We start from the raw sequence: 24,071 nt of genomic DNA on the forward strand, positions 1-24,071 counted from the left end.
GGAAGTGCTGGGATGTCAGGATCCTGCAGGTGCTGTCACCTCCGCCCTAGGGCCGTGTTCTGCACCCCCCTTCTGCTGGCTGAGTTTCTTCCTCCCTTGGCAATAAGACAGACACTTGTTTTCACAGTCAGTCGATCGCCCTCGTGTCATCACCCTGCCTGCTGGCTGGGCAGGGTAACTCCTGAGGTCACCACCCTCTCCAGCCTGCCTTGGGCTTGGGGAGTGAGGAGGAGGGTGAGGGACGTCTGCTGACCCTGAACATCCGCCATCCATCGGACCATCAGTGAGAGCAAGTGAGTGGCATTCGGGTTCCTCGGTGGCTTCCCCTGTCTGTGGGGAGAGGCAGAAAGAGGGGGAGAGGATATCTCCCAAGGGGGATTTCATTTGCAAACAGCCCCCAAGAGCCCCTCACTCTTAGACCGGGCAGGAGCTTCTCCAGAGCCGTCCCCAGTGTGTTTGGAAAGGTTCCAGCAATGGGGCTCCCAGCCCTTCCCTTGTGGGACACTGTTCCCCAGGCTGAGAGTCTCTGAGCTGGGCCAGAGCCTGTGAGCTGCTGAGCATGGAAATCAATGGGGAACGAGGAGGGCCCTGGTCTTCCTGTGCCTAGGGTCTTTGTGACTTTGACGTGGGGAATGGTTTCCCAGGAGAAGTCGGGACTCCTGGCTTCTGTTCCTTCTCTAGCCTGGGTGGGAGAGTGGCCTGGGATAAGAGGAGGGGGCTGCTTGTCCAGAGTAACCGATGGTCTTTGGGACTGACCCCATTGCTGGAAAAGGATGAGACTTCCTGGATATTGCAGCAGCAGGGATTACGAGGGGGAACGTTGGGAGCGGATCATGCAACGAACTCCTGCCCGTGTGTAGATGGCACTCCCTGAACTCCTGTGGGGGCAGAGGGGGCGGCTGTGGTTGGAGCAGGGAGGAGGAGGGCCGGAAAAGGGCCAGGAGTGAAAGGCTGCCTTGAGCCCAGACTCACCCCTGCTCCCCGCTCGGTTCCAGGATGGCCAGGCTCCTGCGGATGTTGCGGAGGAAGGCTCTGCAGGTGACTCCAGAGCCTGAGGGAAGCAGCTGCCGCCTTCCCGAGGGGCAGAGCAAGCCCTGCGTCCCCGCTGGCGGGGAAGCAGGTCCCGTCCAGGCCAGACGGCGGAAGTGCCCGGCCTTCTGGAAAAGGACCCCGGCTCCCCGCGCAGGCGCCGAGCTGGGAGCGGCCCCGACCAGGCCCCGGTGGAGCTGGCCCAGGCTGCGGTTTGGCAGACAGGACCCAGCCCAGGAGGGGCGCCGGGCAGGGTGGCTCTGCGGCTGGTTGTGTGGGCAGCAGCGGCCCCAGGAGCCCAGCCCTCCTTCCCATCAGGAGGCCTCGCCCTGCCCGGTCTCTGAGGACCTTCCAGCCCCCGCCGGCCAGGAGGTGGAAGGTCCCTGTCCCAGCACCGGCAGCTCAGCCTGGGACCGCGGCAGCACCTGGGCCTCTGGCAGCAGCCAGGCCGATGGAGGCCACTGCTTTGTGCCAGGTGAGGAGCCAGGCTGGGCTCCGGGAGGGCTGAGGACGGGATGTGAACACCCTGGGCCCAGACGCTCTCCCAGGGATCCGGGGGGGGGTCCCCAGCCCAGGTGTCTGGCCTGAGCCCCACGAACCCCACGGACAGCGGGGACACGGAAGCTCTGGGCTTCGGCAGCTGTTGGGGGCTGAAGGCATCCATGAGAGGGAGGTCTGGGGCCCCATCTGCCCTGGGTGCCTGAGTTGGGAAGGGGGGTCTGGAATCCTGCTCTGCCCACCACGCCCCTGTCCTTCTCTCCCTGGTGCAGGGACCCCCCTGGATTCGGAGCAGGAGGAAGGGGTGGACGTGGCCAAAGATGAAGCTGCTCTCAAGGTCATCCGAGAGCAGCTCCAGTGCAGAGATAAGGTACAAATGTTCCCCACCTGGGCTGGAACCAAGATGGCCCTGTCCCTTCCCAGCATCCCCACCCCCTGCCGAAGGTCTTGCCCTTCCTGATCCACCACCCTAATGGGGCCCTTTTACATCCATGATGTGGGACCCCCAAGATGGGGGTGTTTGTCCCACAACAGCCGAGGTCGTCTCCCCCCACGGGCACTGTCCCGGTTCCTGATCCTGCTTGTGTAGGAGTGGGGGGGGATTTGGAGAATAGGCGGGTCCCCACAATCCCCCATTGAGGCCTGAGCCCTGGAGCTGGTGTGGGTGGGGCAGGAAGGTCCCTCGCTAACAGGTTCTCTCTCGCTATCCCCCACTCCCGGTGGGTCCAGGATGAGGAGCAGCAGCTCCTGTTCCTTCAGGCCGTCTACCCCGCATGTCTGGCTGCACGGGAGAGAGGGGAGGACACGCTGGAGCCGCGCTGCTGCAAGGCGGCTGTGGTGAAGAGGATCGTGGTGAGTGAGACACGCCATACGGCAGCTGGAGGGAGGAGGGAGACATGGGATTGGCAGGGGTAGGGCCAGGCTAATGGGTGGGGGCTGGGTGGTGTTGGAGGGGGCAGCAGAGGGCAGGGATTGCTGGGGCTGAAGACTTGGGAGAAATTCTGAGATTGGTGGGAAGTGGGCAGGGGGGGAATTGTGGGGCTGGATGGCAGCTGAGAGTGGGGGACAAGGAATCCCATGGTCCCAGCTCGGTCGTCGGGATGGGGCTGAATGGGGGCAGTTTTGACAGGGAGGAGGAGAGAAGGGGATTGGGAGTGAGCTGGGCAGGAATCCGGGAAGGGGGACAAGTTGGATGGGCAGGAAGGAATCGGGGGAGCGGGAGGTGGTGGGGGATCCTGCTGGCCATGTGGGGCACTGGCTGTGTCATCTCCCCACTGGGAGGTGTCAGTCGGGCCTGAATCTCACACGCTCCTTTGTCTCCTTCGCGTCTCACAGGAGCTCATCGAGGAGCTTCCCGACGACTCGTCACCCAGCGCCGTCCTCGCCCACTCCCTGGCTGCAGTGGGCTACCTCTGGTACTGAGACAGCCCCACCCCCCCACCCCACCGGCTCCCCTCACCCCAGTGCTGCTCAGGCCCAAGGCTGGGAGTCACCGTCACTGTCCCGCCCAGGTCACCTCCCAAGAGTGGCGCCTCTGGCAGAGATGGTGGGGAGGGAAGGGTCACTCCCTCCTGGCAGGGCTCTTCTTTTCACTCCCATAACATGACAGGGGCCTTGGGGAGGGGCTCACTCCTGGGCTCAGATACAGGAGCGGCCGCAGGCTCCAGGGAACAGGAGCTACTCCTGTCCTGCCACTGTCTGTCTGGGAAGCCTTGGCCTTGTCATTCCCGAGCTCAGTGCCTCAGTTTCCATTCTCGCCAGCCTGTGCCTCTATCCCTGTGGGTTGGTGTCTGTGTTGGCCACAGTCCCACCCCCATACTGCACAGTCTAATACCAGCTCCTCTCTCTTGCCAGCACCATGAAACCTGCCCTGGAGCCAGCCCTAGAGACCCACCTCTTGCGAGCTGCCCTTCACTCCGTCTTCACCCTGGGCACGGAGAAGGACACCACCGACATCCAGGTACATCCTCCTCCTCCATCCTCCTCCTCTTCCAGAGTGCTCCTTGGTCCTGCTCCCTTGATTCGCTGGAGCTCCAGATTTCGGGGTGGGGTAGCGGAGATGGAACAAGCTGCAGGGTTGGATCCTTCCCTCCAGCAGGGAAGAGATTACCCCTCTCTGGGGGATTTCTTTCTTTCTTTCTTTCTTTCTTCCATAAGCCGTGTTTTGCCCAGAAGCCCAGCCTCCATCCATAGCAACTTGGCTGTTTCATACTCTTCTGCCTACAAGGCCCTCGGCAGGGACCTGCTAAACTCATGGATCAAAGGTCCAGGGGTCATCAATTCTTGTGAATTGCCTGCAGTGGGATGTGAAGGAGAGAGGCCAGGAGATGTGTTTGGGAGTCTCCCCAGTGCTTCCCAGAGACCCCTCTTCCCATCCTGTGGCAGGTGTAGGCTCAGGTTCCCTAACTCTGACCCATGCTTTGCAGGCTCTGCATAAAGTCATCCCAGAGGTCCTGGATGCCATGCTGGGGAATCTGCTGGCAGAGTCCCCAGACACAGACAGGCTCCACTTCATCTTGGAGGTGAGCCCCGTTTTACCTGAACTCTTTGGGGGACTGGTAAGGAGAGAAGGGAAGATCCATTTTCTATTGTGTCCTCCTAGCTGGGTCCCCAGTGGGCCGTCCTTGGTTGGGGAGGTCAGTGCAATGCAGTGTCAGGTCCTTCCTTCTTGAGGGACAGAGGAAGGAGCTGGGACTTCAAGCCAGACCTCTGCCTGGTTCTGCGGAGCACGAACCACAGGGCTCCTGGCTGTCTTGGGGAGTGAGAGTCTGAAAACCCACCCTTCCCCCACCCCTCCAACACACACACGCCATGAGATTTGGGAGATGGTTCTCAGAGAAGAGGCACATGCTCCTTCCTAGAGAAACAGGAGGACCCCAGGGAATCAGCCCTTCCCTCTGATCTGCTCTGATATTCCTGGGGGGATTGTGCTCTCAGTCACTCCCTACACCCCCCTAAGGATTTGCGTAGCAGGGAAGGGTGAGGGTTCAGTCTCCTTTCTGGTGAACTGTTCAGGAATCAGGAGTTCTGGGAGGAGGGGACCAGCCCCGACCCCCAACATTGTCCCAATCTAGAGAGATGCTGACAAGTTGTGACCTGCAAGGTACAAGCTGCGTCCTGTGGGAAAGAATCCCCTTCTAAAGCTCTGCCATCAAGGCCTCAGATATTCCCCCCTGCACAGAATGTCTCAAGCCCCTGGGGCTGGGGGCGTGGGGGGCTCATTTGCAAAGCAGGTGCAGCTGGCCATTGAGTCTGACCTGCCTCCTTTCCCCACAGCATGTCAACTTCTGGGTCGTGTCCAGGGTGTCCCAGGAGCGAGCCAGGGCCATCAGGAGCAGCACAGCCCTGCTCAGATACACAGTCACCCTCCCTGAGTTTGACGTAAGTGACCTCCGACCCCAGCTTGCTGGCTCCAGGCGGAGGCGGGCTGGCTCCAGCGGGCTGCAGGATCTGCTGCTGCCGGGGCTGTGGCTTAGGAGGGTTCTTCATGAGGAGGCAGGGTCAGAGCAGGGACTTAGCTCGGCTTGAGTCAAGTTCTTCTGGTCCTGGTTCAGTGTTGTCCCTGGGCCTTTAAGGAGCCCATGCTCCACCCCTGCTTGGCATCCCAAAACAGCTCCGGGCTCCCTTGGCAGCAGAGCAAATGAAGGGTCGATCTCAAGCTCCTCTCCCCCAGCATCTCCTGCAGAGGGGCTAAGGGGAAGGAGCCCTCTGGCCCAGGGAGGACAGGGAGCTAACAGGAAAATGCTGATGGAGTCCCCTCTCCTCTCCCTTCCATTAGATCTCAGCCGAGTTCCCTAGGATGGGGCACCATGTGGCCCAGCTGGCTCTATTTGTCAGCGATCCAGACAAGGACATCAGCCGGCAGGCCAGGGAGGGGACTTACCGGCTCTACCAGCTGCTGCTCCGACAGAGGGGTAAGGAACCCAGCTGGGACACGGAACCCAACAGGGGACTGAGAGTGACCACAGGTGGACAATGGGACCCCAGACCATTTCTCTCAGACTGACCCCAGCTGGAGGACAAGTCTCTCTCTGCCTCTGTTCTTCTCCACTCCACTGTGGAGCCACCATTGGGATTGGAAGGACACAGAAACTGCAACCAGAATGAGGAGAAAAGTCTCTCTCTCTCTCTCTCTCTTCCAGGCCTGACCATACATGACGCGGAAGATCTCTGGTGCTATGACTGGCACCAGGACAGCAGGCTCTTGGGCTACAAAAATACAGCCAGAGTTGGGGAGGTAAGGGCACTGTGTCAGGGCATGACACAGCCCGGGGAGTGGGGCTGGCTGGGTTCCCTGCAGTGGATGCCTCCTGGAGACAGGAAAAGAGCCCACTCCTTATTTCCAGCTCAGAGTTCCTCATCCAGCAACCAGTGGGACAGGCTGGTGCTAAAGGTCCCACATTGGAACCTCGCTAGTTGCCGTGATTTGAGTGTCTTAAATGGATGCATTGCTCCGTGGCATAAGGAGGATCCCCGGGTGGGTGAGTTAATATAGGATTATGGCTCTGGGTGTCTCTCTGCTCCTTGTCCCCCTGGCTGATCCCCAAGTGTCTGAGAGGAGAGCACTGGGTCAGTCAGTCACGATTCCTTGATCAGACCCCTGTTTAATTCCCTGCACCCTGTAGAAGCAGAGAAAGGAGGTGGGCTTTGCCCAATTCCATTGCCGGTCAGGAAGCAGAATGCCCCAACCTGGGAACTGGGTAGGGGACATAGTGCGCTCCAGAGCCAATATGGACCACATGCGCCCCCCTCATGTCTCCAGACCTGGCCAGGGAATGGCAGAGTATCTGGACCTCAGCCACTGTTCCAAAGAAGCACATTGTCACTGACCCAAGTTGCGGCTACTTACTGCACGAGTAGAAAATCAAAGACATCGACCCCACCCCCCGCCCCCGTCTCACAACTGTGGTGAGAATATCCAAACCTTCGAACACACCGTAACACAGTGCCCCCAGACTGGAGTCAAAGGTGAAATGGGTGATTTCCACAACATCACAGAGGAGGCCTTGGAGTGGCTCCTGGATCGACAAGGGCATCGACAGAACGCTGCTCCACAGACGCCCCGTGAGAGAGACTGTGTGAGCTTGTCCCTCCTCCCACAAGCTGAATTGCTGCAGCAGAAGAAAAGTCTCCGAGGAGTGTCTGGGATGGGGACTGGGCCATGAGTCTCCTTGTCCTTGTCAGGCTGCAGGTTGGATTCCCCTTGAAGAAACCAAGGAGCTACAGAGGTCATTCCCAGTGACGAGAGAAGTCACTAAGCTGGCGGGGAAGAGACCTTTGGCTGTCAGCTCCAACCCCCTCGCCCCCCACAACACACACACACTCCTCTAGGCGCTGAGATGCAGGAGATCTCTCTGCTGGAAGCAACACAGGGTCCCCTGTCGTCTCTGTGCCCTGCACAGCAGAGTGGGCCTGCTCACACACATTAGAGATCCATTTCTAGCCCATCCTGGCCCCTGCCATAAATTGCCCTCCCGAAAGAGCCACTGGACGCTTTGGTCCCTAAGCACCTGCGACCTTTTCATAAAGGGGCTTCCCTGAGCCCTGGGACCCTGAAAGAGTCCTGGGGAATGAACTGCCTTGGCCACAGCAGCTCTCTTCCCTGCCCTTTGGGGCACTAGACGGTGATGGCATTGTACGGCCAGGACTTGGAGGCTGGCTCTGGGCAATCTGCTCGAGCCTCGTGTCCTCTTGCTTCTAGGTCTTTGGAAAATTCTTCTGCGACGGGCAGAAAAGATCCTTTCTGCAGACAGCAGTGCTGGCCATCCACGACCCCCTGCTGCGTGTCAGCCAGGCTGGGCTGGTGCTCGTCTACTCCCTCCTGGGGGAAGCCCAGCAACTGATGGGGGTCACGGTAAGCAGCTGCAATCGACTCAGGAGCTTGGGGTGGGGCCCAGGACCTCATTCCCATCCGATCGCCATTCCCTGGCCTGGTAGCAAGGAGCCTAGTGCAGACTTCTGGACTCCATGGACTTCTCGTCTTAGGATGTGGTGCTCTGCTGTCACTCCTGGAAAGGACAGGAGAGTCCCCTAAGTGCCCTCTGGGAACCTTTCCTGCTCCAGAGAGCTGCACCCATTTCCCCATGGCCTAGTGTCCATGTCACCCGAGCCACCATCGAGAGTTGCTCCCATCCCTGGCAGCCTGGGAGGCCAAGGACTGACTGGAGATGGCGACTGACCAGGAAGGGCTGAGGCACATGAGCGTGGGAAGCTGGTCTTGCTGCTGGTAGGGCTGGACCCGCTCTGGAGCGATTGGGAGGATTCAGTCAGCAGGGGCTGCTGACCTGCCCCCTTCACCAGGGCTGCCATCCTGTGGCTTCAGCTTTTGTCACTGGGGTGACTTGGGGAAAGGTCTCAGCCTCTCCCCATCCCACTTCACTGCTGCCAGAATCCCTCCTGCCCCCCGCCACCCTGCTAGAGCCCCCTCCCTGCCCTACCTGGGTGGGGATGGAGGTGGGGGTGGAGGAGAGGGTTCTACGAACTTGAGCGGTGTCCCCAGGTGGGTTGGAGGTGGAACAGCTGTCAGGGGCACGGATGGGGAGGTGGCAGGAGCTCACCCGACAAGGAGGGGGATTGGCACTGGAGGTCACTAGAGAGGACAGCAAGCCTCCATCCTGGGGGTCGGGAGGGTGAATCCACCACTCAGACATGAGCAGCTGCTGGGTGGAAATGATGGTGCTGGTTCCAGGTGCCCTTAATCCTCCCTGATTCCTGGGGAGTGTCTCCGTCTCTGACAGGTTCTCGTTCCCCTGCAGCACGAGGATGTCACAGCCAAGGTCATGGGCCAGCTTCACATCATCAGGCACTTGCACCAGATGCCTGAGGCGCTGCAAGGGCTGTGGCTCATCTAATGCTCTGAAAGGTTCCCCTCCCTGTTCAGCAAGTCCCGCTCCCTGCTGCAGGTACTGCTCTGTCTCACTGTAAATGCGGGGCTAATGGAAGCGGAAATGGAGGCCTCCTAGAGAACAGACTCTGACCTCCTCCTGATCAGCAATGGGGTTTCACCGTCCTCTCAGCAAACCTGTCAGCCGGGCTGGACCAGATTTGAAGGAGGAGGGTATCTAACAGGGTGGCTTGGCCCGTGGCTGCCCAGCCTGGGGCTAGGCCAAGTTGATGACCAAGTGAGCCCCACCTGAGAGGAAACAAGGACCCTACCTCCTCATGCTTGTTTCTGTTCAAGACATTTTTGGACTTTGTTTGGAAGGAGCACGACCCAGGAAGGAGTGGAGTAAAGGCCAGTCACCTGGTTGGGGGGCTGAGTTCCCAGCCAACAAACTGCAAGCGTGAGTATCAGCAGGGTTGCTAGCCCAGCGAGAAAGCGGTGACACAAGGCCTGGCCAGCATCTAGCGGTGAGTGAACTCTGGTACGCACCTGCTTCCTTTCTGGAAAGAGCCTGGTATTGGAGAGTGGGTGGGGAGAGCAGGGAGGTGGGAGGGGTTCCTGAGGCTGGGGTGGGGAGGAAGCTGTGGGGCTGGGAGGGGAAGGACATGGCCCAGCTTGTGGGAGGGATCCTGCTGGCTGTGTCTGGAGCCCTGTGTAGCCTCTTCTGTGGGAAGTTCCCATGGGTCAGTGGGGCCTCAATCTCTCCTGCTCCTTTGGTCTCTTTGGGCTTCACAGGAGGTGTCTGGTGAAGTGCCCTTGGACTCTGGGCCCAGCACCGCTCAGAAATTATTCGCTACCTTCAGAGAGACAGGGCACAGCTCAGCCTGTTGGGTAGTCTGGAGACTCACACTTCACTTGAACACACGACACTGAGGTGGTTTTGGAAGCACAGTAACAAAGAAGAGATTTAAGTGACACTAAGGAAGAGAAAGAGACAAATTTCAAACAGACAAACAAAACACAACACAGTTGTAGTGACTAAAACTGAATCTTAACAAGTCCCAATCTTTGCCTTAGCAGTTTCCAGACTAACATCTCAGCTTTCCTAACAGACCTTCTTTGATGTCCCTGTAGGGTAGAAAACTTCTTTGTCGAATCCGCTGATTTGATTGCTTCGCCTTCTGGTTTCAGACCCTCTGTTCTCCTTCTGGGGTGCCTGGACCCTGATTGTAACATCTCTCTGGTCCAGCCTCTTACACAGATGTGTGCTGCAGCCAGCCTATCGCAGGGAGCAGTGGAGACAGATGATCTCATCCCGTCAGACCAAGAAACAGGGGTCCCAGTGAGGCTTAGATGGAAGATCCCAGGCATCTCCTGGAGGTAAGAACCATCCACTCTTCCGGGCACTTGGGGCTGTTGCAACAAAGAGGGGGCTCCTGTTCCATAGCCTATTTGTCCTCATGACTGTGTTTTTTTATTCTCAGAGGATGCGTCTGGGACCCTGGAGACTCTTTCGTGAAGGAGGTTTGAGCGGGGAGAGATCAGTCACTGTCATGACCCCCAGGTCATTAACCCGGGTCTCCAGGGTTCCTGGGAGCAGCCACCTGGAAACCTACGAAAAACTGCTTACCTAGGACTGACGAAGTCCAGACCCAATTTGAGGCTCGATCCCTGAGGACCTATTGGCAGAGTCCCAGAACAGCTAATCGGTCCCCGGGACCTCCTTAAACCAGCAGCAGGAACAAGGAGATGTCTGAACACCCGAGCTCCTCCCCGGCTCTGGACCGTGTGTTGGCTGTTCCTGCTCCCCAGGCTTGATTTCCTGGCATGCGGACTCGGGGTGACTCATCTGACTTGAGGTGCTGAACACAATTTGGTCTTTTGCTTCTGTTCTTCCAGTGTCCTGACCCAGCTGACTCTCGACTCCTGCCTTGTGAGTGTGGACTCCGCCTCTGACCACTAGGTCTGGCTGCTCATGACCCGGCCATGACACTGACTTTTCGACAATTCCTCCAGTGCCCTTTTCTGCTCTCCAGCTCTGCTCTCCCAGCAAGACACACCGATCCCTGGCTCCCAGAGTCCTGCTTGCCTGCTAGTCAAGGGCTCAGGGGGAGAGCTTGTCTTGCCCCCTCCCCCACCACAGCTGCTTTTCCTCGGGGACTCTCCCTAGCGCAGAGGAGAGTCCGTCCTGGCAGCAATTCAGAAAGTCACAGAAGGGACGGTCTGCTCAGCTCCCTCTGCAATGTCACTGCCCGAGACCATTAGGAGTGGGTGCCCAGTGACTGCGCCGGCAGCTCCTTGAGAGACTCCTGGGGGCAGGGCAGTCGTGTTTCCCGGTGACCGCGGGAAGCCATGCAAAGCATGCGGCATTGAGGAGACTCTCCTGCTGTCCCAAAGGGTTTCTGTTCTCCTGCACGGTCAGACCGTGGGGCCGGCTGGCAGAATGGGGAAGAGCTGGTTGGTGATGAGTCGGAGGAATCACCATAGAGGTGGCAGCAGCTGCAGATCCTGGAGTCCCTGTGGTCGGGTTACCATGCGTCCGGATTTTCCCGGACATGTCCGGCTTTTTGGGTTTTAAATCGCCCTCCGGGAGGAATTTGTAAAACTCTCCAAAGGGCCGGGATTTCCCTCCCAATGCAGCACTCTGGGGGCGGGGAGGGGGGGAGCTGCGCGGTCTGTGGGGGAGCACGGCACTGTGTCTGGCTCCGCACCCCAGACACACTGCTCTGAGCAGCAGGGTATGGGGGCCGGGGGGCTGGAGAAGGGGCATGGGGTCCCAAGGACAGTCAGGGGACAGGGAGCAGGAGGGGTTGGATGGGTCAGGGATTCTGGGGGGAGCCTGTCAGGGGGTGGGCAGGGAGAGGGGTCGGGGGAGTCAAGGGAGATGGAGCAGGGGGGATTGGATGGGGCGGAGGTTCAGGGGGGAAGTCAGCGGCAGGGAGCGGAGGGGGGGTTAGATAGGTCGGAGGTTCTGCGGGGGCAGTCAGGGGAAAGGAAGTGGTTGGATCGGTGTGGGAGACCCGGGGGTCTGTCAGGGGGCAGGGGTGCGGATAGGGGGTGCGGCAGTCAGGGGACAGGCGGGGGGAAAGTTCTAGGGGGGCAGTTAGGGTGGGGGGGTCTCAGGAGGGGGCAGTTGGAGACAGAGAGAAGGAAGGCTTAGATAGAGGATGGGGTCCTGGGAGGGGGAGATCAGGGGACTAGGAGCAGGGGGGGTTGGATGGGGTGACAGTTCTGTGGGGGGCAGTCGGGGGCAGGAAGTGGGAGGGAGTAGATAGGGGGCAGGGCTACCACTCCGCCCCCCCACCCGGAGTGTCCTCTTTTTTGAAAGTTCAAAAATGGTAACCCTACCCTATGGGCTAAGCCTCCACTCCTGAGAGTTGAGGCGAACCTCCCCCTGTTCTCAGGGAGTCTTTGGCTTTGGCGGCTGGGCCTGCCTGCCGAGACAGAGGACTCAGTGTTTCCATCAGGCTGCTCAGCTGCAAATGCAGCCACCCAAAGACGTGAAGAAAGGAAGCGAAAGAGCAAAGCTGGACCCTCCGCTGAGCTCCTGCCATCAAGTGAGCCCAGCCTGGGAGAGACGAGGGAAAGCTCCAAGGTGGCTGGGGGCTGCAGGAATCCAGGGGAGGAGAAATAAATCATTAATGATGAATCCTAAGGGCTTTGTCTTGTGTGGTGAAGGGTTTAAAATGGGTCTAGTTACTATCACATTCAACTTTACAATGGCTGTGTCTGATTGAAGGGCAGGTCTGGGAAGGTCAGAGGTCACTCGAGGAGCTTCAAGTCTCAGATTCTGTCCCTATTGCCTGCTTTGACCAGCTGATCTCAACCCAACACATTCCTCAGGTGGTCGCAGTGATGAGCTCTTTCCCTCTTTTTCTGGATTAGCCGCCAGCAAGGGGACAGGATACATGTGGCCAAGGAAATGGAGAGGCATGGGGGTCACTTGCAGAGGCATGCAGATAACTTGCAGAGTTGCCTGTTAATGCAGCTCCTCTGGGGGAGCACGGTAGGGTCCCGTGTACTCAGGGCACCATTTCAAATTTTGGTGGTGGCGGGGAGGATAAGTTCACCATGATTCCAGGGGCTACTTAGGCACCTGAAAAATCTAGTGTTTTGGCAGATAACTTAGCAAAGAGCTGACAGGAACACTTGCCAGACTGCTTTCCGGGGAAGACAGCTATAAGAATCGATCCAGGGAATGGTTCTGCATCTCTGAGCTGTTTGGATATTTTCAGGGAACATTCCCGATGCAAGACAGAGATCCCCAAAGTTATCCTGGGTAACCCTGAGAGACTTATGGAAAACTCGCATATACCACATCTCTGCTGTCTCTTTGCACTGACAAACTTGGACTGTCTGAACCTGTTCATGTATTTTACCTGCTTTAAGCTCTCAATAACTTTCACATATAAAAGGAAGAAAATTAAATAAATGAGTGACGTAGTTACACTGATATAGGGCCGTAGTGTAAACCCGACCTCAGAGTTGTCCCATTGAAATGGAATTATTCACAGCAGTCTTTAAAGTTAAACATGCACGTGTCAAGGTTCCTTCCCCACTTTGAACTCTAGGGTACAAATGTGGGGACCTGCATGAAAACCTCCAAAGCTTACTTATACCAGCTTAGGTTAAAACTTCCCCAAGGTACAAACTATTTTACCCCTTGCCCTTGGTTTTCCACTGCCCCCACCAAACATTTCTCTGGATTCCTGAGAAAACGTTGTTTGGAAACGTCTTTCCCCCAAAAAACCCTCCCAACCCTTGCACCCCACTTCCTGGGGAAGGTTTGGTAAAAATCCTCACCAATTTGCATAGGTGACAACAGACCCAAGCCCTTGGATCTCAGAACAATGAAAAAAGCAATCAGTTCTTGAAAAGAAACATTTTAATCGAAGAAACAGTAAAAAGAAAAAAATCACCTCTGTAAAATCAGGATGGTAAATACCTTCCTTACAGGGTAATTAGATTCAAAACATAGAGAATCCCTCTAGGCAAAACCTTAGGTTATAAAAAAGAGACACAGACAGGAATATTCATTCTATTCAGCACAACTTCTTTTCTCAGCCGTTTAAAGAAATCAAAATCCAACGCATATCTAGCTCGATTACTTACGAAGTTCTAAGACTCCATTCCTGTTCTGTCCCCGGCAGAAACATCCCCCAGAAAGACACAGACTCTTTGATGTTCTCCCTCTTCCCAGCTTTTGAAAGTATCTTGTCTCCTCATTGGTCATTTTGGTCAGGTGCCAGCGAGGTTATCCTAGCTTCTTAACCCTTTACAGGTGAAAGGGTTTTTCCTCTGGCCAGGAGGGATTTTAAAGATGTTTACCCTTCCCTTTATATTTAGGACAGCACGCAAGTGTTTCCAGGGCCAAGATTAAGGCCACAGCTTATGAGAGGTGCAGACGCAAGAAAAGAAGAGCTGGGCAAAAACTGAAATACCACTTGGAACTTAGCCCAAACAATGCAGCATGAAAAAATAAACTCATCTTCTTATACAGTAATAGATCTGGTTCAAAATGATTTTACACTGACAATGCAACCTTTTAACTAAAATGACACTTTGGATTACATTGATCATTTGAAAAAAGTTCCCTTTTTAAAAAAAAATTTTGGATTTCTCTGCCCATTTGAGAGAGAACGTGGAGTTTTTCCCACCAAAACTAAACAAAAGTTTGATAATTAAAAACATTTGCAAATAAGTTTGAAGAATATCGGGGGCGGGGGGGAAGTGGTTTCTTCTTCAGTTTTCATGACCCGCTATTTTTGACCAGTTCTAATTATGAAGAAATGTCTGTCTGTCCATGAATGATAAATATGTCTGCTCCTGAAACATTTACAAACAATGGCTCTCATCAGGAGCACTGAGGTCACATTACGTAGAGAAACACCCAGGCCTGCGGGGTTCACATTCTCAAAGACATAAACCGCTCCAGGATGGGGATGTCACACACAACACAGCGTGACTGGCCCGGGTTGGTTAGGTGCATGTTTTGCTGTTGCTGGCAAATTGTGCTTTTGTGAGGTGGGGGGGAGTTATATTTGAAAGGAGTTCTTCATCCTCTCCCACTCTCATCCAGGGGTGCCGGAACAGGGGAGACCAGGGCCCACCACTTTTTACTGTCCATAAGTGTGAGCGACTGGACGAGGGGGGAGAGAAGGGAGGGGGGGAGTGTTTTGGGGGCAAGGGGCGGTGTGAAGTGGGAGCTCAACGAGAAAGGCGGTATGAGGGGGGGAGTCAGGGAAGGGGGGGGTTGAGGGGGCAGGACTTCAAGGAGAAGGGGTGGCACAGGGGCTGGGTCACAGTTTGGCTGCCAGCCCCCCCCCGCCCCCACACTTTTAGGAAGCTTTTTCCCATCCTGCCTTCATCCCAAATTAGTTTGTTACAGTAAGAAAACTTTGAGCAACAAGGAGACTGAGAGACCCACAATATTACCGCTAAAATTCTCACCCGCCCCTGGAGCTGGGCAAACAGAATTTTTTGGTCGCTGGCAATTCCAAAAAAGAGATGGAAAAAAACTGGTTTCAGGTTGAACAAAACTAAAATTTTTCCGAATTTTTGATGAACCAAAAATCATTAAAAAAAACAACAACAAAAACCCAGGAACATTTCAATATTTGTAACTTTTTGAATTTTTAAAATAAAACTGAAGGACATTTTTAAACAAAAAATTGTTTCAAGCTGAAAAATCAAAATGGTTTGTTTGGAAAGTGTCTAAACGAAATGCTTTGACTTGTTAAGAACTGGGGGGAGGGGCTGGACGTGAACAATTCAGCAGACCGGATACGAATTCGCAAACTGCTGAATCTGCATTTTTCACCTTAAATTGGTTTAGATGAAAAGTTTCGCCCAGTCTAGTCCCCACCATTGAGGGGCACCGTAAGAGGGATCAGCTCTTCTAGCTGGTTTCCCAGCCCAAGTCTGTCTCCATTTAATGGGTCCCTCCCCCCGACTCCGCTTTAGGGTTGCCAATTTTAATTGGACGGATTCCTGAAGATTTTATCACATGCCATAATGTTTAATTAAAAATTAATCTTGAATTCCTGCAGACTCCCGGTCACCCTGGAGGATTGGCAATGCTACTCCAGTTTCCTGGGCCACACCCGTGTCCCCACCTAATGGATCCCTTCCTCTGGGTTCCTGGGTCAAGCGTCTGTCCTCCATGAGCAGGTCTCCTTCCCCATTCTCCAGGGCTGGGTCTCGATTCCTGTTTCTGGTTCCCTGGGCCTGCTCTCCGTCCCTGTCACACACTGCGGGGAGCTCAAATTCCTGTGAATCCTGCGGACTTCCAGGCTGCTGGGAGGGATGAGTCAGCAGCTTCCTGAAGACGAGTCGCGAGTAGGCAAACACTTTCCCCCTACCTTTCCAAAACCCACATTGGTATAGTTAGACTAGCTCCCCCACCACTGCCACCACTCCACGCACCAGGAGACGACTCCAGGACGCTGGCTCTGAAACAAAAAAAGAGAGAGAAAGGCCCCATGACTAAGGGAGTCCATTAAATCATCCCACTGCTCCCATGAGGATCCCAGAAGATGAAGACGTTCCTGGGATACAGGAAGAGCTGAGTTGGGTCGTGCGCACATGGGCAGCACTCAGAGCAGCGGGAATGAGATCTCCAGGCTCATTATCCCCATCGGCCAACCTGATGGAGGGATAAAGGTGAGCCCGGCAAAGCAGCCCCTGTTCCAGAGTCAGGGAACTGGGATTTTTAAGATGCTCCAGGATGGGGTCCCTCAGGTCTTAAGGTTAGAGGGGACGGTTAGGATCATCTACTCCAGCGTCTCCTGAAGCGTGGGGAAGGGCTAGCCAGGGTGGGAAGGGTGGGGTTTGAAGATGTATCCAGGAAAATGGGGGGTGGGGTCGCTAACACATTACTGACGGGTGAGGGGTACGATTGGTTTCTTTGCCTTGAGGAGGGGGCTCAGCTTTTAAAAGTCTTGGGAACAATCATTTAGTCTGAGCCCTGGCATAACCCAGGCCAGAGAACGTCGCCTACTGATTCCTGCACCCAGTCCAGTGATTTATTACACTGAACGCCACCGAGGTCAGTAATTAATTCCCCACCTGCATTTACAGGCCACAGTGTCCAGGGTCTTGGAGTGGGGAGTTCCTTGAAGAATGACCAGAGAGATTGAAGTGATAGCTGGGAGTGCTGGTAGCGTAGGGCCTGAGGAGAGAGTCTACAGAACCAGACAATCCTGATGTCAGGATGCCAATGCCTGAGATGAAGGGGCGTCCAGGATTTCCAGGTTTATGGATCTTGGGTAGCAGATAGAAGACCCCTGGTCGGGGCTCTAGGGGTGTGTCTGTGCAGATTTGTTCTTGTGCTTTTTCAGGGAGTTTCTTGAGAAGATGCTGTAGTTTCTTTTGGTAAATCTCAGTGGGATCAGAGGATAATGGCTTGTAGAAAGTGGTGTTGGAAGCTGCCGAGCAGCCTCTTGTTCATATTCCGACCTATTCATGATGACAACAGCACCTCCTTTGTCAGCCTTTTTGATTATGATGTCTGAGCTGTTTCTGAGGCTGTGGATGGTGTTGTGTTCTGCACGGCTGAGGTTATGGGGCAAGTGATGCTGCTTTTCCACAATTTCGGCCCGTGCACGTCGGCGGAAGCACTCTATGTAAAAGTCCAGTCTGTTGTTTCGACCTTCCGGAGGAGTCCACCCAGAATCCTTCCTTTTGTAGTCTTGGTAGGAAGCTCTCTGTGCGTTAGTATGTTGTTCTGAGGTGTGTTGGAAATATTCCTTGAGTCGGAGAGGTCGAAAATAGGATTCTAGGTCACCACAGAACTGTATCCTGTTTGTGGGGGTGGGAGGGGGGCAGAAGGAGAGGCCGCGAGATAGGACAGATTCTTCTGCTGGGCTAAGACTATAGTTGGATAGTTTAACAATATTGCCGGGTGGGTTAAAGGAACCACTGTTGTGGCCCCTTGTGGCATGTAGTAGTTTAGATCGTTTAGTGTCCTTTTTCTTTTGGAGAGAAGCTAAGTGTGTGTTGTACATGGCTTGCCTAGTTTTTGTAAAGCTCTCCAACACCACTTTCTACAAACCATTACCCTCTGATCCCACGGAGGGTTACCAAAAGTTAGTGCCTGTCTCACCCCCCACAACCTGCAAGGTCTCGTGCCAGCAAAGGGAAGCTGCTCCCAGATCTGGAGCTGCATTCCCATGTCGTGAGGGCTGTCCTGCCCCGTGGTCTCCATGGGCTGGTAGGTCATCAACCTCCATCTCTGTCCCAGCTGCAGGATGGCCTCTGGTTCCTGCTCCTTCAGGCACCTGGAGATGCTGAAATACGGGTGGGGTTGGCAGAGCAGGAGAACACCCCATGAGGTTAAGAAATGGCACTCAGAGCATTTTCCCTCCCTGGGAGATTACGGTGTCCCTCTGTGGGGACTCCCTTCCTCGCAGATGCTGTGCTTTCATTCCTGGACACTGCCAGGAGGCCCAGCTCCCAACCCTAGCAGCTTGGCTGTTCCATCCCGTACTGTGTACCCAAACTGCCTTGAAAGGACTATCCAAGCCCCTCCCAGGCCTGCTCCCATTGCGGGTCTCTCTCCTGGCTGAGCACAGGCTGTTCTGATATCGCCCAACGGGCCTGGATCCTAGTTACATGCTGCTCCTTCTCACGTGACCCCTGCACTTATTCCCTTCACCTGGGGAGAGGTTCAGTTCAGCTACTACCCCTTTCATGGTCATCTCACCCTGGGACAGCCTGAAACTGGAAACCTGGGCTCGAACAGTAACTGTTTGCTAGGAAAGGTGCTGAAGATGCAACAGAAGAGGAAATCCTTTGGACTGGATTGAAATTATTCCAAAGGAAAGTGAATGAGAGAAAATATCCAGCGTTATCCTCCGAGCGAAAGAAAAAAATGAAGGTCAGAAAGGACCATTCTGTCCATCTTCTCTGTAACACAGGCCCTAGAACGTCACCGAGCGCTTCCTCCAGAAAACCTACGACATGGGACTGAGCCAGAGCATGTCTTCTGGAAAGACATCTCCACGCATTAGAGCCAGCTGCTCAGAAACAATCTTTCTTCTGCAGTGACGTGAAGTTAAAGGACACGGAAAAGAAGAAAACCTCGACTTGGGTTGTCACTGGAGCTGAAGCAGAGAGGCCAGGACAAACACGGCTAGGGCCCGGGACTGACTATCAGCAGATCTGCCGTTTTCTATTCCTGGCTTTCTGACCATGAGCGAATCTCTTTGCTTCTCTGTGCCTCAGTTTCCACGACTATAAAATAACGCTACTCAGGGTTATGTTTTCTTCTCTCCTCTTTTTCAAGGCGGGACACTTAGATACATTTGGGGCCTGTCTACGCTACCGGTCTAGAGTGTATTTCTAAGCTGATGACCCCCACATGTTGTTCAGAAGCTATGGATGGCACAAGCTCCGAAGTTAATTCTGTGCTTAGCCCCTAGGGCACAGCTGGGCTGGGCGGCCTTTTCTCGCTGTGCTGTGAGGAGCAGGTTCTGGGCACTAGGGATATGAAGAGGCTCTCAAGGACTAATACTTGAAAATAAATATCAATGAACTGCAACCCAAATAAAAATCACTGCTGCTAACATTGGTGGGTGATAAAATAGTAGCAGAGTGGTAATTAATGATGAGGAGAGGGCAGTGACACAGAGCAATCGGATCCCTTGAGAAGCTGGACCCATTCAAAGAAAACCAGTTGGAAAAGAACCAAAGGAAGGGTCCTATTGCTAGCAACAAAGCATGCAGGCCACACGTACAGAATGGGGCAGTGTATCCAGGAAAGCACTGACTGTGAAGAGGATTTTGGGGCCATGCTCGGCAAGCCATTCAACATGAGCACCCAGGGTGATGCTGTGGTGAACAGGGCTAAAGCCATCATTAGATGTATGAAAAGAGCAGTGAGGAGCAGAGGGAGGTGACACACCATGAGGAAGACTGATCATGGAATCCTGCATCCAGTTTTGGCGTCCACCTTTGAAAAAAGATTTGGAAATATTGGAGATGGGGCAGCAAAAAGCAATGAAACATTTGAGGGCTGGAGAAAAATGCCTGCGAGTGAGCTATTCATAGAATCATAAAATCATAGAATATCAGGGTTGGAAGGGACCCCAGAAGGTCATCTAGTCCAATCCCCCGCTCAAAGCAGGACCAATTCCCAGTTAAATCATCCCAGCCAGGGCTTTGTCAAGCCTGACCTTAAAAACCTCTAAGGAAGGAGATTCTACCACCTCCCTAGGTAACGCATTCCAGTGTTTCACCACTCTCTTAGTGAAAAAGTTTTTCCTAATATCCAATCTAAACCTCCCCCACTGCAACTTGAGACCATTACTCCTCGTTCTGTCATCTGCTACCATTGAGAACAGTCTAGAGCCATCCTCTTTGGAACCCCCTTTCAGGTAGTTGAAAGCAGCTATCAAATCCCCCCTCATTCTTCTCTTCTGCAGGCTAAACAATCCCAGCTCCCTCAGCCTCTCCTCATAACTCATGTATTCCAGTCCCCTAATCATTTTTGTTGCCCTTCGCTGGACTCTCTCCAATTTATCCACATCCTTCTTGAAGTGTGGGGCCCAAAACTGGACACAGTACTCCAGATGAGGCCTCACCAATGTCGAATAGAGGGGAACGATCACGTCCCTCGATCTGCTCGCTATGCCCCTACTTATACATCCCAAAATGCCATTGGCCTTCTTGGCAACAAGGGCACACTGCTGACTCATATCCAGCTTCTCGTCCACTGTCACCCCTAGGTCCTTTTCCGCAGAACTGCTGCCTAGCCATTCGGTCCCTAGTCTGTAGCTGTGCATTGGGTTCTTCCGTCCTAAGTGCAGGACCCTGCACTTATCCTTATTGAACCTCATCAGATTCCTTTTGGCCCAATCTTCCAATTGGTCTAGGTCCTTCTGTATCCTATCCCTCCCCTCCAGCGTATCTACCACTCCTCCCAGTTTAGTATCATCCGCAAATTTGCTGAGAGTGCAATCCACACCATCCTCCAGATCATTTATGAAGATATTGAATAAAACCGGCCCCAGGACCGACCCTTGGGGCACTCCACTTGATACCGGCTGCCAACTAGACATGGAGCCATTGATCACTACCCGTTGAGCCCGACAATCTAGCCAGCTTTCTACCCACCTTATAGTGCATTCATCCAGCCCATACTTCCTTAACTTGCTGACAAGAATACTATGGGAGACCGTGTCAAAAGCTTTGCTAAAGTAGCAAAAAAAGAGCTCAGCCTGTTTAGGTGATAAAAAAGATCGGGAGGTGACGTCATTTGAAGTGTTGAAGTGACTTCCTGAAGAGAAACTATCGGGTATTAAAGGGCTCATTAATCTAGCAGAGAAAAGCATAACAAGACGCAGTGGCTGGAAACTCAAAAAAGACCAATTCATATGAGAAAGAGGGCATACATATTCAACACTGAGAATGAATCACCAAAGGAACAAACTAGAAAGGGAAGTGGTGGAATTCCCCACCTCTTGATGTCTTCTAATGAAGACGAGATGGCTTTCTGGAACGTGTGTAGTCAAAAACTAGCTACTATTCTCTACAGAAGGCATGTGATTTGCAGGGGGTCTGATGACATACTCTAATTGTCTCTTCTGTCCATAAAGTCTGCTAATTTATGAAAAACTGAGCTTTGCATGGGGAGAAGCCTCTGATGTTTTACTGTGTTCGGCTTGAGCCCACAATGAACGCTCATTGCGTGGGGTGACCCAGGGGAAGCAGCTCAAACATCCGGTGTGGCTGGACAGGGGCAGGACATCAGCACTGCAGGGGAGGGGTGGGTGTGGCAGTGACATCACAAGGGCCTTTGGCAGGACCTCAGCCGATTGGACAAAGGTGGTGGGGAGGCGATGACCTCACAGAGAGATCTTGACATCAGCCAGGCAGGACAGGGGGGCAGGACAGGGGCCACCTCGGAGATCCCTGTGGCTTTGCTTCAGCACGTCTCCTTCTCGAGGTCTCTCCTGGAGGACTGAGAGAGCATTCACTTGCACGTACGTGAGCGCAAGGAGGACCCTCTTTGGAGTTTTCTCCTTTTCTTTTCCTGGTTTTGCTCGAAAACAGACATCCCTCTAGAGAAGGTAAGAGCCTCGGAGAGGTTTGGAACCTGTTCAGTCTGATCCATCAGGTGCCGGCTGATTTTTAGGAAAGGAAAACACTAGATTGTGGGGGCAGCATTTTATTTCCGACCTAGGACTTTGTCCCTTAGAATCACTGGGGACATTGGGGTTTCTCCTTTTTGTTTTCCCTTTTGCTCTGTCCCTCCTACCTTTCTCTTCTTGCTTCCTTTGTCCTCTTCCTCTGCTCTCCTCCCACCACCAGGAGCTGTGTGTCTGGAGCGGGGGTGGGGATTGTGGGAGGCCCTCACAGAGAGGTGAGACTGGACTAGTGCTCCGAGAGTGATCCCCTCGGTGGTGACCAGGGCCATTCTTTGGGCTATTTGGTGAGACCCTTTAGCCTCCCACCCCTCAAAGTCTCAACCTTGATTGGCTGAGGAGGGGGCTATTGACAGGGAGGAAACTCTGGTCTTTCTTGTTCTCTTTTATGACCAAGCAAATAAGTCACAACCAGTTAGATGTTTGACTAATGTGGATGCTGCTCTCCATTCATTGTCTCAGAGCAGTTCATGATCCTCTCGAACATTCCAATTCTTCTGAAATACTTGCTGAATAATTACTATGAACAATTGTTGGTCTGTAGCTCATTTGAGAGCAACTGCATCAGCAAAGACAAGTCCCTGCACCTTTCTCAGCCTTCGTTTCTCCTTCTGTCAAGGAGGAATAACAATCCTCTCCCATCTACCTTGCCATGGGTGGGTGATGGGGATCCACTGAAGAGTGTCACTCGGAGCAGTGCAGACTAGGGGGTGTCCGATCACACTGAGCCAAAGCAGATTATGACCAAATATTCGATTTCATTTGCATTTTATTATTTTGAAATTGTGAAGAGCAGCAACTATTTAGCTCAGCCTGAAGCATCTCATCTAATGTTCTAGATCATAGTGTCTCCCCTTTGTGTACGACGAGACAGTTTAATGCGCTCTGACAAACAGGAGATGCTCTTGTTTTGCAAACAAATATTTTTGCAAAGATTTTTCATCCTACTTGTTATGATTTCAAGAAACAAAGTGGTTTTGTCTGAATGGATTTTCTGACAGAAAACGGTTTCCATGAAAATGTTCACACCTTATTTCCTGGGCTCTGGAAGTGCTGGGATGTCAGGATCCTGCAGGTGCTGTCACCTCCGCCCTAGGGCCGTGTTCTGCACCCCCCTTCTGCTGGCTGAGTTTCTGCCTCCCTTGGCAATAAGACAGACACTTGTTTTCACAGCCAGTCGATCGCCCTCGTGCCATCACCCTGCCTGCTGGCTGGGCAGGGTAACTCCTGAGGTCACCACCCTCTCCAGCCTGCCTTGGGCTTGGGGAGTGAGGAGGAGGGTGAGGGACGTCTGCTGACCCTGAACATCCGCCATCCATCGGACCATCACTGAGAGCAAGTGAGTGGCATTCGGGTTCCCCGGTGGCTTCCCCTGTCTGTGGGGAGAGGCAGAAAGAGGGGGAGAGGATATCTCCCAAGGGGGATTTCATTTTCAAACAGCCCCCAAGAGCCCCTCACTCTTAGACCGGGCAGGAGCTTCTCCAGAGCCGTCTCCAGTGTGTTTGGAAAGGTTCCAGCAATGGGGCTCCCAGCCCTTCGCTTGTGGGACACTGTTCCCCAGGCTGAGAGTCTCTGAGCTGGGCCAGAGCCTGTGAGCTGCTGAGCATGGAAATCAATGGGGAACGAGGAGGGCCCTGGTCTTCCTGTGCCTAAGGTCTTTGTGACTTTGACGTGGGGAATGGTTTCCCAGGAGAAGTCGGGACTCCTGGCTTCTGTTCCTTCTCTAGCCTGGGTGGGAGAGTGGCCTGGGATAAGAGGAGGGGGCTGCTTGTCCAGAGTAACCGATGGTCTTTGGGACTGACCCCATTGCTGGAAAAGGATGAGACTTCCTGGATATTGCAGCAGCAGGGATTAAAAGGGGGAACGTTGGGAGCGGATCATGCAACGAACTCCTGCCCGTGTGTGTAGATGGCACTCCCTGCACTCCTGTGGGGGCAGAGGGGGCGGCTGTGGTTGAAGCAGGGAGGAGGAGGGCCGGAAAAGGGCCAGGAGTGAAAGGCTGCCTTGAGCCCAGACTCACCCCTGCTCCCCGCTCGGTTCCAGGATGGCCAGGCTCCTGCGGATGTTGCGGAGGAAGGCTCTGCAGGTGACTCCAGAGCCTGAGGGAAGCAGCTGCCGCCTTCCCGAGGGGCAGAGCAAGCCCTGCGTCCCCGCTGGCGGGGAAGCAGGTCCCGTCCAGGCCAGACGGCGGAAGTGCCCGGCCTTCTGGAAAAGGACCCCGGCTCCCGGCGCAGGCGCCGAGCTGGGAGCGGCCCCGACCAGGCCCCGGTGGAGCTGGCCCAGGCTGCGGTTTGGCAGACAGGACCCAGCCCAGGAGGGGCGCCGGGCAGGGTGGCTCTGCGGCTGGTTGTGTGGGCAGCAGCGGCCCCAGGAGCCCAGCCCTCCTTCCCATCAGGAGGCATCGCCCTGCCCGGTCTCTGAGGACCTTCCAGCCCCCGCCGGCCAGGAGGTGGAAGGTCCCTGTCCCAGCACCGGCAGCTCAGCCTGGGACCGCGGCAGCACCTGGGCCTCTGGCAGCAGCCAGGCCGATGGAGGCCACTGCTTTGTGCCAGGTGAGGAGCCAGGCTGGGCTCCGG

General features: G+C 54.5%; 1 long non-coding RNA gene across 1 annotated transcript; it reads left to right on the top strand.

The window, feature by feature from the left end:
• Positions 1-2,305: 2,305 nt before the first annotated feature.
• On the top strand, positions 2,306-3,453 carry LOC140897944 (uncharacterized). The gene is made up of 3 exons (XR_012154891.1): positions 2,306-2,379; positions 2,863-2,942; positions 3,382-3,453. It is a non-coding gene; the product is annotated as an uncharacterized lncRNA (long non-coding RNA).
• Positions 3,454-24,071: the final 20,618 nt, after the last annotated feature.

The sequence above is a fragment of the Lepidochelys kempii genome, chromosome 14 (assembly GCF_965140265.1).
Source record: "Lepidochelys kempii isolate rLepKem1 chromosome 14, rLepKem1.hap2, whole genome shotgun sequence".
In the NCBI taxonomy this organism is placed as follows: domain Eukaryota; kingdom Metazoa; phylum Chordata; order Testudines; family Cheloniidae; genus Lepidochelys; species Lepidochelys kempii.